Source organism: Lytechinus pictus, chromosome 7, assembly GCF_037042905.1.
Source record: "Lytechinus pictus isolate F3 Inbred chromosome 7, Lp3.0, whole genome shotgun sequence".
NCBI lineage: Eukaryota > Metazoa > Echinodermata > Echinoidea > Temnopleuroida > Toxopneustidae > Lytechinus > Lytechinus pictus.
The window spans coordinates 28605080-28619760 of NC_087251.1; the positions used below are offsets into that span (position 1 = coordinate 28605080).

A 14681-nucleotide genomic window follows, 5' to 3' on the forward strand; every position below is an offset into this window, starting at 1 on the left:
ACCTTATTTTATTTTTCAACACTATTAATTTCATCGATTTTTCTCGATTTCCTTCCATATCTGGCTGATATAAACATATTAATTCTATTCCAAGGTTTTATGGTTGATTTATATATACATATATTGTATTCTTTCTCCCATACGTGTACTGTATCAAAGCAAGAGCTCTGATCCAGCTGAGGCATGGCGGCTTGTCATTAGTCTGCAGGCACAGACCCTGATTGGAACTTTGATCAATAAGTGTGCCTCTACGCAAAGACTAGCACATACAAAACTTGCTGTTCCAATACGAGCCTTCAGTACACAAGGCATGAGTAGGCTGCACATTCAGACCCTTAACTCGAGTGAAGGGTTTGCCCAGCAGACTAGCTTGTCATTGTTCAAAACCCACCTACACCCGACAAAGGGAATTATAATTGGTATATGGCGTCGAAAATCTGTCTATCTGACGGTCAATCGGATCGGGGTCGCCCTAGCCACTAACCCGTCTCTGTGGTCTAGTGGTTAAGGCACCGGCGTTCCAAGGTGGGGGCCCGGGTTCGATTCCCGGCAGAGACATTTTTCGGCATCACCAATTTTTCCAAACCTTGATTTAAGCTACGCCTACCAATGTTCGCTTCATCCATTTCTTTCAAAAAATATTTAAACAAAAGAGTTGCCAAAGCTGTTGTACATGTACAATTCTCACGTATATATATATATATATATATATATATATATATATATATAACAGCCGGGTAAATAAGGAAATACAATGGAAATAAGATCATCATTCGGTAGGCTTATATATTTCCTTGAATTTCCTGAAATTGTTTAATTTTTCCCGAAGCTCGATTTCCTGGAAAATGATTGACCCAAATTTCCTGAATTCTGGGAAAACTTGAACACTGAATGCGGCAATAGACAGCACATTGGACATCATTCGAGAAAATGACAAGAATTTTAGTAACTTGGAAGAACATCTATAGCGTAAAATTCTGCATTTATTGCCTGGTCCCAATTACCAACTTTACTATTATAAGATCGATATCTTGTCAATTTGGAAGTAAGATGTACTATAACGTATATGATTCAATATATTATCATTTTTTTTAAGGGAACTGGATATGAAATATTTACAATTTTCTGTTGGCGTAGCTATTTTTTTTTTTTTTTTTTTTTTTTGGGGGGGGGGGGGCAGACTCCCCTGAAGCCACTCCGAACTTTGCGCAAAGCGCACATTCTGAGCGCCCATCGCAAAGGCCCTTGCAACCGAGGTCAGTGGCCCGCTTATAAGGGTATCAACTATAGAAATGAAATTATTCATAAGAGTTCTATGTGGTTTTCATAAAATATAGATTAAGTGGGGGCCCATAGGTCCATGGATTCATTTAGGGCTAGGCCTTGCTCAGAAATGTGTCACCAGTATACCCAGTGACTGAAGAAATATGTATAGCATACTTCAGTGGCGTAACTACGTCGGGGCATGGGGGGCACGTGCCCCCCCCCCCCATCTGCTGGCAAAAAAAACAGGGGAAAGGAGAAAAAGAGGAAGAAAGGAAGAGAAACGTAAAGGGAAATAAGAAATTATTTTTCTTTATAATGTTATATTATATAATAATTATGTTATGTTATATAACATAAGAAATATATGTTTCGTAACTTTATGAAACATAATTTGCTCATTGCCTATGTCTTCATTGTTCCTGGTACTCACATTGTCTGTTTTAAAACGAGATATATAATCCTGTTGTACTAAAAACTCTAGTTTTCAAGTCAATATACACCAAATATATTTCCTCGCACTTCGAGTTATTATTGTTTTATATAGTGACATATGCTTCTTTTTCATGACTACTTAAAGTGATTGCCCCATTTTAAGGTCATAATATAAAACATTTCCTGTCCATGTTTACGTTCGTATTAGTGGATTGGTGAGATATGTCTGCTCTTCATGAATTTCTAAAATCAGTCCTTAAAATGTCATTTTTTCTGATCTGAATATAAAAAAATTTCAGCTCGCACCATTTGATTGGGGAAATACGTATGGTCTTCGTGAATTCCTATACAAACAAGCCTTATAATGCCCCTCTTTAGGTCTGAATTTCCTAAATATTCAGCTCGCGCTTCGCGCTCGCAATATTTGATTAGTGAGATGCGTTTGTTCAGATCACGATTACAATTGCTTCATGTGTTTAGATGTAATTCTAACAAAATCAGCAAGCACATGGCACTCGCAATAGATGACTATGGTGAGATATGTATACTCTTAATGGATTCCTAAAATATAGTCCTTAATATGTCCCTTTTTGGGGTCAATATATACAAAAATTTCAGCTCGCGCTTTGCGCTCGCATTGTTTGTTTAGCGAGACAGGTACGTATCATGATTACAAAAAAAATGCTTATAATGTACCTTCTTGTGTCTGAATATCAAACATTTTCAGCTCGCGCTTCGCTCTCGCATTATTTCATTAGTGAGATACATATTCGTTTACTGGCTCTGTCCTCAAAATGTCTCTATATTAGGTCAGTATACCTGGCAACAGCGCGCTTCGCGCGCTCACTTAGTGACTCAAAATTGTTGCTGGTGCCCCCCAATGCCGTGACCCACGGTACGCCACTGGCATACTTCAGGGGGGGGGGCGCTAATAACTAAGACTGCAAAAATACGTTTTTAATGTTTCATTTCGACTCACCTTAACGCTCGACCCGCCAGACCTATTATAATGTTGGGCTTGTGTCATCATATCGGCCATTAGAAAAGGGCCCCAATAAATTCGGGTCCAGTTCCCCAGACCATTCGAGAATTATACCATCAGCTGATTCTATTTTTTAGCATGGTCCCCCCCCCCCCCCCCATGTTGAAATGATGTGGAAAAGTGTCTTTATAAGATAAGATAAGATTAGATAAGATAAGATAACCTAATTAAGATAGGATAAGATAAGAATTTATTTTTCGACCCCCTGTAAGAGTATGAGGGATGTGAGAGAACCGTGATATTTACAATGAATAGGCCTAGTAGCATCGAATGTACAAAGCATAGATAAAATGAACGTGGAATAATAATTGAGATAAACAAGATTCATGAATTAATGCCATTAAAAAGTCAAACGTGCAGAATTTTTAACAACTCTGCCACTAAGGGTAATAACAGTCGAAGTGCTTTTTTTCCATAAATCACAATTTGCTTGGGTTTGTGTACAAAGTGAAGCATAATCATTTTTACAAATTGCACAATTATTTTCAGATGGCAATTTTTTTTTTTACAGTAAATATTTTATTGAACTGAATTGAACATGGCCTTTGAATCAGTTATATTCCCGCTTTGTTATGTGCACTGAGATCATCCTACAAATCCCGCCCATCTGCCCCCCTGTTACACCCACAAATGTAATAATCGCCCACAAATGTAATAACACTTTACCCACAAATGTAATAATTTCATCCACAAATGTTATAATGCACTTTATCCACAAATGTAATAATTTTTGATCGCCCACAACTGTAATAATGACTTTACCCACAAATGTAATAAATTTGAAGGGATTTTTGGCGAATCCGTTCTAAACTAAAATCCTATAGTAATACGTTCATAAAGCACAAAAGTGCAAAGTCTTTTTTCCAGACCCGGTTGTTTCAAAAATTATAATATAAGTCCAAAGTCTTTTTTCCAGACACGGTTGTTAAAAAATTATAACATAAGTCCAGTCTTTTTTCCAGAGCCGGTTATTAAAAAAATTATAATATAAGTCCAAACTAAGATACGATAATTTTTAAGATCTATAGCAAAAAATCAAGCACATGGACCCATGTTAATTTTTGCATATTTGGAATATTCAGGTGCTAAAGTATATATATGCAAAGTATGGTGAAAATGACGTATAAGTTAAAACTACAACAAAAACATTTATTCCACCAGTTTTAATTAACTGGGTCTGGAGAAAAGACTAAGCTCGATTTTCATTTTTATTCCACTGGAATATCATTATCGTATCTTAGTTTAGACTTATATCATAATTTTTATAATAACCGTTTCTGGAAAAAAAACTTTGGACTTATATTATGATTTTTTTTAATAACCGGGTCTGGAAAAAAAGACTTTGGACTTGTATTATAATTTTTGAAACAACCGGGTCTGGAAAAAGACTTTGGACTTATATTATAATTTTTGAATTAACCGGGTCTGGAAAAAAGACTGCACTTTTGTGCTATATGAACGCATTACTATAGGATTTTAGTTTAGAACGGATTCGCCGAAAATCCCTTCAAATTTATTACATTTGAGGGTAAAGTCATTATTACATTTGTGGGCGATCAAAAATTATTACATTTGTGGGTAAAGTGCATTATTACATTTGTGGGTGAAATTATTACATTTGTGGGTAAAGTGTTATTACATTTGTGGGCGTTATTAAATTTGTGGGTGTAACACCCCCCCCCCCCCCCCCATTTACCATCTCAAAGTCGCAAATATTGTATACATATAGGCCTTTATGTATTCTCTACAGGCCTATTATAATTCAGTCATGGGAATCAATGCAAATTACAAGCTTTGATTCTCAGCATTCCCCCCGCATTCCCCTTCATTTTAAAATTTTTTGGGGGCCTATTACTTTGTATGAAAGTTATGTAAGGCCTATATGATAATTTGTGTTCACATATAGGCCTTTGTTGAACATGGAAACAAAGTGAAGCGAATGGGCCTACATGAAATTAAATGGGATGGAAAATGCGAAATGAAATTAAAGAGGGCCTAGCTATATGAAATGAAATAAAGTGAAACCCCGGGAGTGAAACGGAATGAAATGAAATGGATGAAATCTGAAATGGACTCCCGAATGGACTATATGAAATGAAAAGAAATGAATTAGGATGGTGCCAGAATACTGAGCCGTGTGTGGGAAATAGGGCCTACGGCATTAAACAAAATTTTATATAAATATCATAGTGTTACACAATCAGGCTCAGATGTCTCCTTTCTATACCCCTTCTCCCTCCCCATTTCTTTGTTGCTATTTGCCCAAACTCGAGAACGCTTATTTCGCAATCCACGATCTCGTCAAAACGCACATGGACTTTGTGTTGTTTATGTGCATACATTAAACGAGTCACCACCCCTTCTGTACAAATGTGGATCGCTCACATGCCCAAAGAAGGAAACCAAGTCCCATATTTGGAGGACATGTCGGCCATATTTGGTAGCTTCACTTCCTTTCTGGTGCGATCAGACTGTTAACAATAATTACCGTAAAATATCAATGCGCTTCAAATTTTTTCTTCAAATATAGATGCTAAAATGCATTAATATGAAATAAAAAAGGTAATTTAATGATTTGATAGTATTTCAGATTGATTCGATTCATATTCTAATCCTATTCGTTTTTTATATGAGTAAGTATATTAATACTGCACATGTATATTTAACAGAGATACAGTTCGCCGACTTCCTTAATTTATTTGCGATTTCGCAGTCTCCAATTAGACAGAGGAGCTACGGTGGAAAGGATCGTGTTTTAAGTGATTTCGTCGGAGATTTGTGTAAGAATTATCGCCTCGTGAGTAAGTTCATGATGGAAATGAGTTTTACGAATCTGCACAAGCTGAAAAATGGACTTAGTGACCATGGATCATGTTTACCGGACAGTGACAGTAGCTCTGTTGGTACGGGCTCCGAGTTAGCGGACCGGGACCATGACATGGATGACCCCGGGCTTGGCCCGGGCTTTACCCAACTCACTCCCGATGATATGGCAAACCTGGAAAAAGCTGCCAATCGTGGCAAGAAAACAAAAGGAAGGGTAAAGATAAAGATGGAATTCATCGAAAACAAGCTGAGACGTTACACAACTTTCAGTAAAAGAAAAACTGGAATTATGAAAAAGGTGAGAAAAAAAAAGGATTTTGTAAAGATCTATTCTTAATTTTAACTTAAAGGAGAATGAAACCCTTGAAACCAGCTGAATCCATATCAAAGAGAAAAATCAAAGAAACATATTGTTGAAAGTTTGAGGAAGATTGATTGAATAATAAGAAAGTTATGAGCATTCGAATATTGAGATCACTAGTGCCATGTAGATCCTCCCAACGACAATGCGACCAAGATCTGTGATATCACACACGTACAACTCCCTCATTACTTTAGTACTTATTTCACTTATATTCTCACTTTTATAGAGTCTATCACAAGGTGAGGTGTTCTCTTTATGAGATGACAAGTACAGAGGTTCGTACAACATTATATCATTGATGAATCGTTTGTCATATGATTAGAATGAGCAAAAAGAGATGTTTTGGGGTATATTTTCAGTGTCCAAATGGGAGAGTTGTACGTGTGTGACATCACAGATCTTGGTCGCATTGCCAATGGGAGGATCTCCATAGCATTAGTGATCTCGACATTCAAATGCTCATAACTCTTTTATTGCTAGTCCTATTTTACTCAAAGTTTTGTTGATCTTATTCTTTGATTTTTCTGCTTTCACAAAAGCTAACTTGCTCCAAGAGTTTCATTCTCCTTTAAGTCAGCGTCAGACAAATTACAAAATCGCATGAATGAGGAGGGGGGGGGGGGATTAATGAGTTTTTGCATTTTGTTCCAGCCTCACCCAGGCCAAGCGAGTGATATTGTTTGTTAGATCCATACTAAATTAGTATAGTTAATAACATTGGTACTTCTTGGTAGACTAAATTATATAACTCACTGTGCGATATGAAAATAGCACTTTTAATAAATTTTATTTTATGGCTATGCACATAAAAGTCATAAAGAAAAGAAGATGAAAAAGAGTTGCAAATGGACTAATGTCATAATTTTGGCCTGGTAGGTGTTTCATAAAGCTGTACGTATTAAGTTAAGAGCAACTTTAAGAATGACTGGTGATCCTTTCTTTCGCACTAAAATAATCACCAATGAACATCATTTACCACAAGAAAGGACCACCACTGGCACCAGTCGTTGTTAAAGGGCCTGGCAACTGACAAATCATGGAGAAATTGAATCAATACGAAATTTGCAAAAGGCCAATTGACTTGCATAATTTAATCCGTCCGTCATGAGCGTCCGTCGGACTAATGCGATAAAATTCGGACAGCACACGATGGTTATTTACTTCGGGTCGTCGCAGTTCTAGCTTCCAACAATCCCAATTCCTAGACTCATAGCAGGTCTCTTGATTGCTAAAGCAAAATAAATAACCTCTGTGGAGTTACATGTTTCAAAGTGAAAACATGCAGTTTACTTCTGGTTGGTTAGTCTACTAACTATTGCTCTCCTAAGATTTAGACCTCCCAGACACGCTGGCGTCTATTACGTAACACCCCAGGCATGCAGTCGAGTGAAAAACTTGAATCCCTTCTCTGTTTTTTTTAGATTAGCCTTGATTTCCCCATGATTTGTCAATGTAAAGTCGCTTTAAAGTCACTCTTAAATTATGAACAACTTTATGAAATAGCACCCTGGTGCACATTTATTACAACAGCAAAATCAAATCAATATTTTGCATTTTGTCTAGATCTGTTGATTTGACATGTGTGGAGATGGGTTAGATAGATCCCATCTTAATATTAATTAGTGTTATTATCATTAGTATTAAATATATTGTTGGCCCAGCTCTACATTTTTGTCTATTTCCTTTTGTGAAGCATCCAAATGCCGCTTAATTTAGAATTTTTCAGAATCATCGTAATGCTAATGAAGACTAATTTCATGTATTAATGGACACAATCATATTTCAATTCAAATCACTATTTTGTATTTTCTGATTATCAATTCAGGCTTATGAATTGTCAACATTGACTGGAACGCAGGTGATGTTGCTGGTTGCCAGTGAGACGGGGCATGTCTACACATTTGCCACGCGCAAACTCCAACCTATGATCACGAGTGAAAGTGGAAAAGCCCTTATTCAAACCTGCCTCAATTCCCCTGACATCCCTTCAGACAGTCATCACCACAGCCATAACCCAGATCAGCGTATGTGTGCCACTGGCTTTGAAGAGACTGATCTATCATATCAAGTTAGTGACGAGGAAGCTCTCAGTGGAAAGGTAAACAAACTTTTCTCTTATTTTTATAATCATCTTAAAGTGTAAAAACAACTTTTGTGTGGGGGTTTACATCTATGTGTTACTGCTTTCTGATATTTTATCCTATTTTAAAGGCCAATCCCACTCCAAGTTGATATCAAGACAGAGAGAGATGGGGAGTTGGGTTGGGAAAACTCTAAACAAGCATACACATGAAGCACTGACATTTTCTACAATTTGACTGTAAAATTAATTAACACTTCATTTTTTTCTAGTTTCTTATTGTAATAACAAAAATGCTCGACTGTTCCTGTAAAGGGGTACTTAATGCTGAAGAAACTTTTTTGAACAGATAAAAAAAAGAAATCAGACAAACAAAACACTGACAATTTGATCAAAATCAGATGAGGGGTAACAAATTTATGACATTTTAAAAGATTTGCATTAGTTTGGTGAAACAGTTAGATTATGCATGGCTTCATGAATATTTAATGAGCCAACTGAAGATATCATATCCCCATTTGTTCTTTTGTAGTTTATTGTGTTAAAGGACAAGTCCACCCCAACAAAAAGTTCATTTGAATAAAAAGAGCAAAAATCAAACATGAATAACATTGAAAATTTCATCAAAATCGCATGTAAAATAAGAAAGTTATGGCATTTTAAAGTTTCGCTTTATTTCACAAAATAGTTATATGAACATTCCGGTCAGTATGCAAATGAGGGGACTGATGACATCACTCACTCACTATTTCTTTTGTATTCTATTATATGAAATACAAAATATTCTAATTTTCTCCTCATTGTCATGTGAAACAAAGTTTCATTTCTCCCTGAACAAGTGGAATTACCATTGTTTAACATTTTATGGTTCAGTTAAGTTGGTCCTTATTGTCAAATCTGTAAAAAATGAAATATTGTATAATTCAAACAATAAAAAACAAAAGAAATAGTGAGGGACATGACATCAATTCTCTCATTTGTGCATATAACTATTTGGTGAAAAATAAGCAAAACTTTAGAATGTTGTATTTTTCTTATTTTACATCCAATTTTGATGAAATTTTCAGTATTATGCTCGTCTGATTTTTTTCTATTTATTAAATTCAACATTTTACTGGGGTGGACTTGACCTTTAAATTGGTGTATTTTTTCAAATTTTGTCCCCAAGATTAAAAAAAAATTGAGTAACAATTTATTTGATGCATTAGATATTCATTGAGCACTGCAACTTTAATTTTGTAAGGTTGACATAATTATACACTAATGTATGAAAATAGGAAATAACTATGATTTCCTGTAATAGAATAAGAAAAAGGAAAGTGGGAATGTGACATCATCAGCCCACCTATTTATGCATATAACTGTTTTCACAAAATATTGCTAAATTTTGAAATTCAATACATGTAACTTCATTATTTCTTACCAGATTTTGGTGAAATTTTCAGCTTTTTGCTCTGTGAGATTACTCTATTTATTAAGCTTTAAATTATTTTCAGCCCAGAGTACCCCCTTAAACATGGGGATACATTACTTCAGGGTCCATGATATTTGTGATATTATAAAAAGCCTTTTTAAATCGAATAATTTGATATTCTAATAAATGAATAAATGTTAGTTAGTGTATCACCTTTGGCTAGTATACAAATAGCGAATATAGGCATGAGTGCGATGGTGCAAGAGTTTGCATAAGGTGAAAGAAAGATGCTCTATTCAACGAGGCATTAGCCGAGTCAAATAGAGTGTCTCCTTTTTTCACCAAATGTGAAATGTCACACCGTTGCACAAGTAAGAATATTTGCTATTTGTGTTGTACAACGCCTCAGAAGTTAGCGAAAAGTTGAACAACAATTTTTTTTCCTTAGTAAATCTATGAAAATAAGAAAGAAAATTTTGACAGCAAAAGGAAAATCCTTTCAAACGCGCACTGATCTGCAGCAACAATTGATGTGCATTTCAGCCAGTAAAACGGCCCTGCGTTTATTGCATTTACGTACTAAGCGCATGCAATTGTTGAATCATATTTTCATAGCGACGTCACCTTTTCCTGACCCGTGCAAGGGTACATGTACATTATGGATGGTAAATTTTGGACGGTACAAATGTTTGACATTCAGCCTCTCATTTTCTAAGAAGGCATTGTACAATACATGCTCTCATCTTTTTGTTCCTTTTTTCACGTCTTGTCTTTATCTTTATCCCTCCCCTTTCTTTGTTTCTATTCCTCTTGGTTTTTATAATACTTTCTCTTTATAAGTATGTTTTTGTACTATTGTAGGACTCTGCATACTACATGTATAGACTTGTGCAGATTTAAAATGATCTGTTTGATGAATTTTGTTTGCAGACTTCTTGTGAGTCAGCTTTAGTCAAGGATAAAAAATCTGTTTAACTTATTGATATGCATTGCAGACAAGTTAAATTCACATGAGTGAAATCAAAATTTTAAGGTTGTACTTTAAATGAAAAATTAACAAGAGAAGTAAAAAGTCTTTTTGATTTAGCATGCATTTTATTATTATTTTCTCATTCTTTCAAATAGCTTTGCTGCCATGGTGAACTACAGTAATATATCTAAGTATATATAAAAATGTTAATTACCATTATTTTTTAATAACATTTGCATTTTTCTTAATTAATAAATATTTAGACCTTGCTTAGTATAAAATCCTTCCAAACGTGTGACTGTCACTATTCCAAGATTAATGACCCCCCCCCAAAAAAAAAAAATCACAATTAAGATTACATGTACAAAAAAGGAAAAAATTTGATCCTTACATGTACATCATAAATTCACATATTTGCATACATGTAAATGTACTGTACAACTTATTTACTGTCCTTGCCAGAATGATGCAAATGAGACAAAATGCACTTGAGCACATTCATTTATCAAATTTATATAAGAAATAAAGTAATCAAATTCAACACAAACAATGATGGTTCTATTTGAATTCCTCCATATTATATCACATATTGAATGAAATAGCATATAAGATAAGGATATTCTTTTTATAATTGTTCTGTTAGTTAAACATCAATTTTGAGACATATTAAGCTTGAGCAGTGCCACTGCCCCTTTTTTGAAGGGGGGTCCTTTCCTTATATTGCCAGTTGTATGAATTCAGAATCTCTGAGGATTCTTTAAATAAACCAATCAAGGTGGCCTTCTTTATGTCAGGGAGACCGCGGAGATATGGGGAACTTTTTTTATCGGAAAGAATCTTTGTAACTTTTTTAATATTATATCAAGCTAGCTCATGATCATAATATGTGCTATCGAATCAATATCATGTAGTATTTAGTGATACCATGACATTTTGCTATTTCGTGTAATTATGATTTTTGAAAAAGTTCAATTTGGGATAACTTGGGAAACACGGGGTAAAATGGGACATTAAGAAATCATTAAATTTTGCACAAGGAGAACTTACACGTGCTGGGGAGAAATGGGACAGCATGGGAGTATTGTTTCCCATTTCTCCCCCTTGGTAACAAAAAAAAATGAAAATGGCGGCCCCTTTGTCGAACCTGTCTAATATCAAGCAATTTTGTTTTCAGAAGATTGCACACATACAGTACTGAGTTACCAGCTACATGTAGCATAATCAAGGATATACCAGATGTAGTAGAAAAAAAAAATGTATCAAAAAAGGGTTTGAAAAATTATTTTGATCATTTTAACTTAATACCTGTTCTGTGTAATGGCTGATATCTGTTGTTATCTGTTCCTAGGCACACCTTTTTACTGAAGTGATGTAACTGGTTTGCTGATTGGCTGAGTATTTTTCAAGTTATAAGAGTGTCCAATTTCTCTCCGTGTCCCAGTTCTCCCCTATCTCCGCTACTTTTTTGTCGCTGTTTTCAAGAACTATCCCAAGATGAGTTAAGTTGCAAGAGAACATTTTGAGATAAATGTGTTTAAACTTAAAAAAAAAAGACAACGTACATCTTAGGATTAAAAGATACAAAATAATTTGAGTACATGTACAATTTGGGAAGAATCAAGTGAGACTTAATTTGTGACATTAGCATTAAAATATCAAAATAAATATTTTTTTTTTATCATGGAGATTTGCCTCTTCGGGCACTTCATCCTCTGATGTACACATAGGTTTCTCCTTTTCACATGTATAGATTTCTTTTGTCATGAGACCCCTAATTATTTCATTGAAAACTACCAGTTTCATAACACTGAAACTGTGTAGTATCGGTGAAACAATTGACATCAGCATCTCAGGGCATGCATAGGCACCATAGACAAAAAAGTATTTTTCATGCCAGATAAGGTTGACTATCATCCATTGACATGTGTATTGGGTTGGCATGTGCCTTACATGGAGCATGACCCTTTGACCTCCCATCTCCTTGTTTGGATTGTGCCATACCTTATAGGTCCTCTCTTCCCAATTATGGCAGGCATGGCATGCGCCTGGCACCAGGTCATGTCCATCAACTGCTTTAGGCACAAGCCACATCTACCATATATGGCATAATGGCATGCAGAGATATTGTCCCTAATATTGAACAGATGACTTTGTAGCTTGGAGATAACTTTGTAAAAAGTTCTATCAATATCCGAAGAGAAAGTGGAATCTATAACCTACTAATAAATGGTCCTTTGTACGTACATGTACATGTAGTGCGTTACTCTAAAAATTACAATTACTGTATGCTATATTATATGCCCTATTATTTTTAGGCTCTAGTCTAAATGGCATATTTCAAATTTGCTAATTTTTTTTAATTCCCTTTATTTCATTTACTGGTATGCATTTGGAAGTTCAATATGAGTGGTACAGTAGTCCTGCACTTTATGTGTGTTTATTATAGCCTCCATGTACACATAATGATATACATGTATGGTAGTTTATTACATAAATAATAATTTTATTACCCCCCCCCATGAACAATTTTTCAAAGAAAGTTCTATTGTTGCAGACAAGAATGTGTGAGTCTGACCGTGGTGTTCTTTTTCTTATAAAAGAACAACAATTTCCTACAGACATTTCCTGTTTAAAATGATCAATTTAAGATACAAAATGAAACAGCAAAATTAGCTGACATGTAAGCACTGAACATTGATCTGTGAAATGACAAATGGAGTTGCAGTTTGGCATACAGGGGTGGTATTCTGGAACATTGTCATAAATTTTGTCATTTCTATCCGAGAAGTGACACTGCTATTCTGAATGTCACAAATCGGTATTCTGAATTCCTTAATAGTTATACAAAGAGACAGAAAGTTGATAAGGATTTTTTTAGGAGAGAGAAAAAAAAGAGGAATCAGTATGTATGGTCTAACTACTTGTAGCATGAAAAAATGCTTTTGGAAATAGTCATTGATGATGAGTGGATCGTAGTGAAAGGAAACCAAAACCCAAGATGAGAAGCAAACTTATTGGAAAGAGTAAAATGAGAGGAACAATGTAAAACAAGTTTCATAAAAATCGGTTATAGAATAAGCGAGTTATGGAAGTTTGAAAAGTTTTGTTGTACTTTGAAGCATGTTTGCCAATTTGAGGATTCCCTTTGTGGACAACCCTCCATTTGTTTTGTACACATATTTTCAGATTTTCCTCTTTATTTTACATATTTCACAACATCTCCTCCTGACCTTGACATGTGTGGTGTGAATTATATTTTCCCATGTCATATGTTATGCTCAGAATGAGGCAATATGCAATTTTAAAGATAATACCTAATAGGGAAAATCTGAAAAATTATGTACAAAACAAATGGAGAGTTGTCCACAAAATTATAAGGCATGTTTTCCAATTTGAAGATCCCCATAGAAAGAACAACAAGACTTTTTAAGCATTCAAAACTTGCTATTTCACAACCGATTTTGATGAAACTTTTTTTAGATTGTTCCTCTCATTTTACTCTTTCCAATAAGATTGCTTCTCATCTTGGGTTTTAGTTCCTTTAAACGACAATCTATTCTAAACAATATCATTACATGTACATGTATGTCCTTGACATACTTTGGCATGTTATCGGGATAATACGGTTCTGAAAGAAATGACAAAATTTATGACTGCTATGTAATTTAAAAATGTAATAACGAGAAATGGTATAGAAATTCCAGGGATTGGCGATGTATGATGGATGTGGTTTGGTGACTGTGACTTCATTCAGTATTTCCTTGTTTTGTTAGACAGGTAACTGTTTTCTTTCATGGTATTTTGTGTTTTTATTGAACTTTTCCCTTCTATTTGTTGAAATTCCATTATCAGAGATCAGAAAATTTCCCCAGTGCTATGAAAAACTTTATAGGTTCTTGTGTTATTGTTTTTACCCATGGGACTTTGAAGATTACAAAATTTAAAGTTATGTGGAATGACCAGTATACACCCTAATAAAACCTCTGTCAGACCTCATAAGAGCACAACACTAAGTTTAAATCCCCATTGTTTTGTCAAAACACATGCTTTCATCAAATTTTCCAATTTAGTTCATAAAAAGTACAAAAGTCTGTGGAGGTTATGTATTTATATTGGGGCCCATGTACTTAAAAAAAAAACTAGCAATCCCTTTATATTGGAAAAATTATGGTGTGCAAATAATTCAAATTTCAAAACATATCCCATAATTTTGAAATGTGAAAAAACCATATTAAGGGTGGGGGAATACATTTGTGGGAAATGGACACAGGATTAATGAATTTATGA

The 14681-nt window shown here is 34.8% G+C and overlaps 1 non-coding gene across 1 annotated transcript; it reads left to right on the forward strand.

Annotated features, from left to right (window-relative positions):
- Nucleotides 1-486: 486 nt before the first annotated feature.
- On the forward strand, nt 487-558 carry TRNAG-UCC (transfer RNA glycine (anticodon UCC)). Its single transcript has one exon. It is a non-coding gene; the product is annotated as a tRNA-Gly (tRNA).
- Nucleotides 559-14681: the final 14123 nt, after the last annotated feature.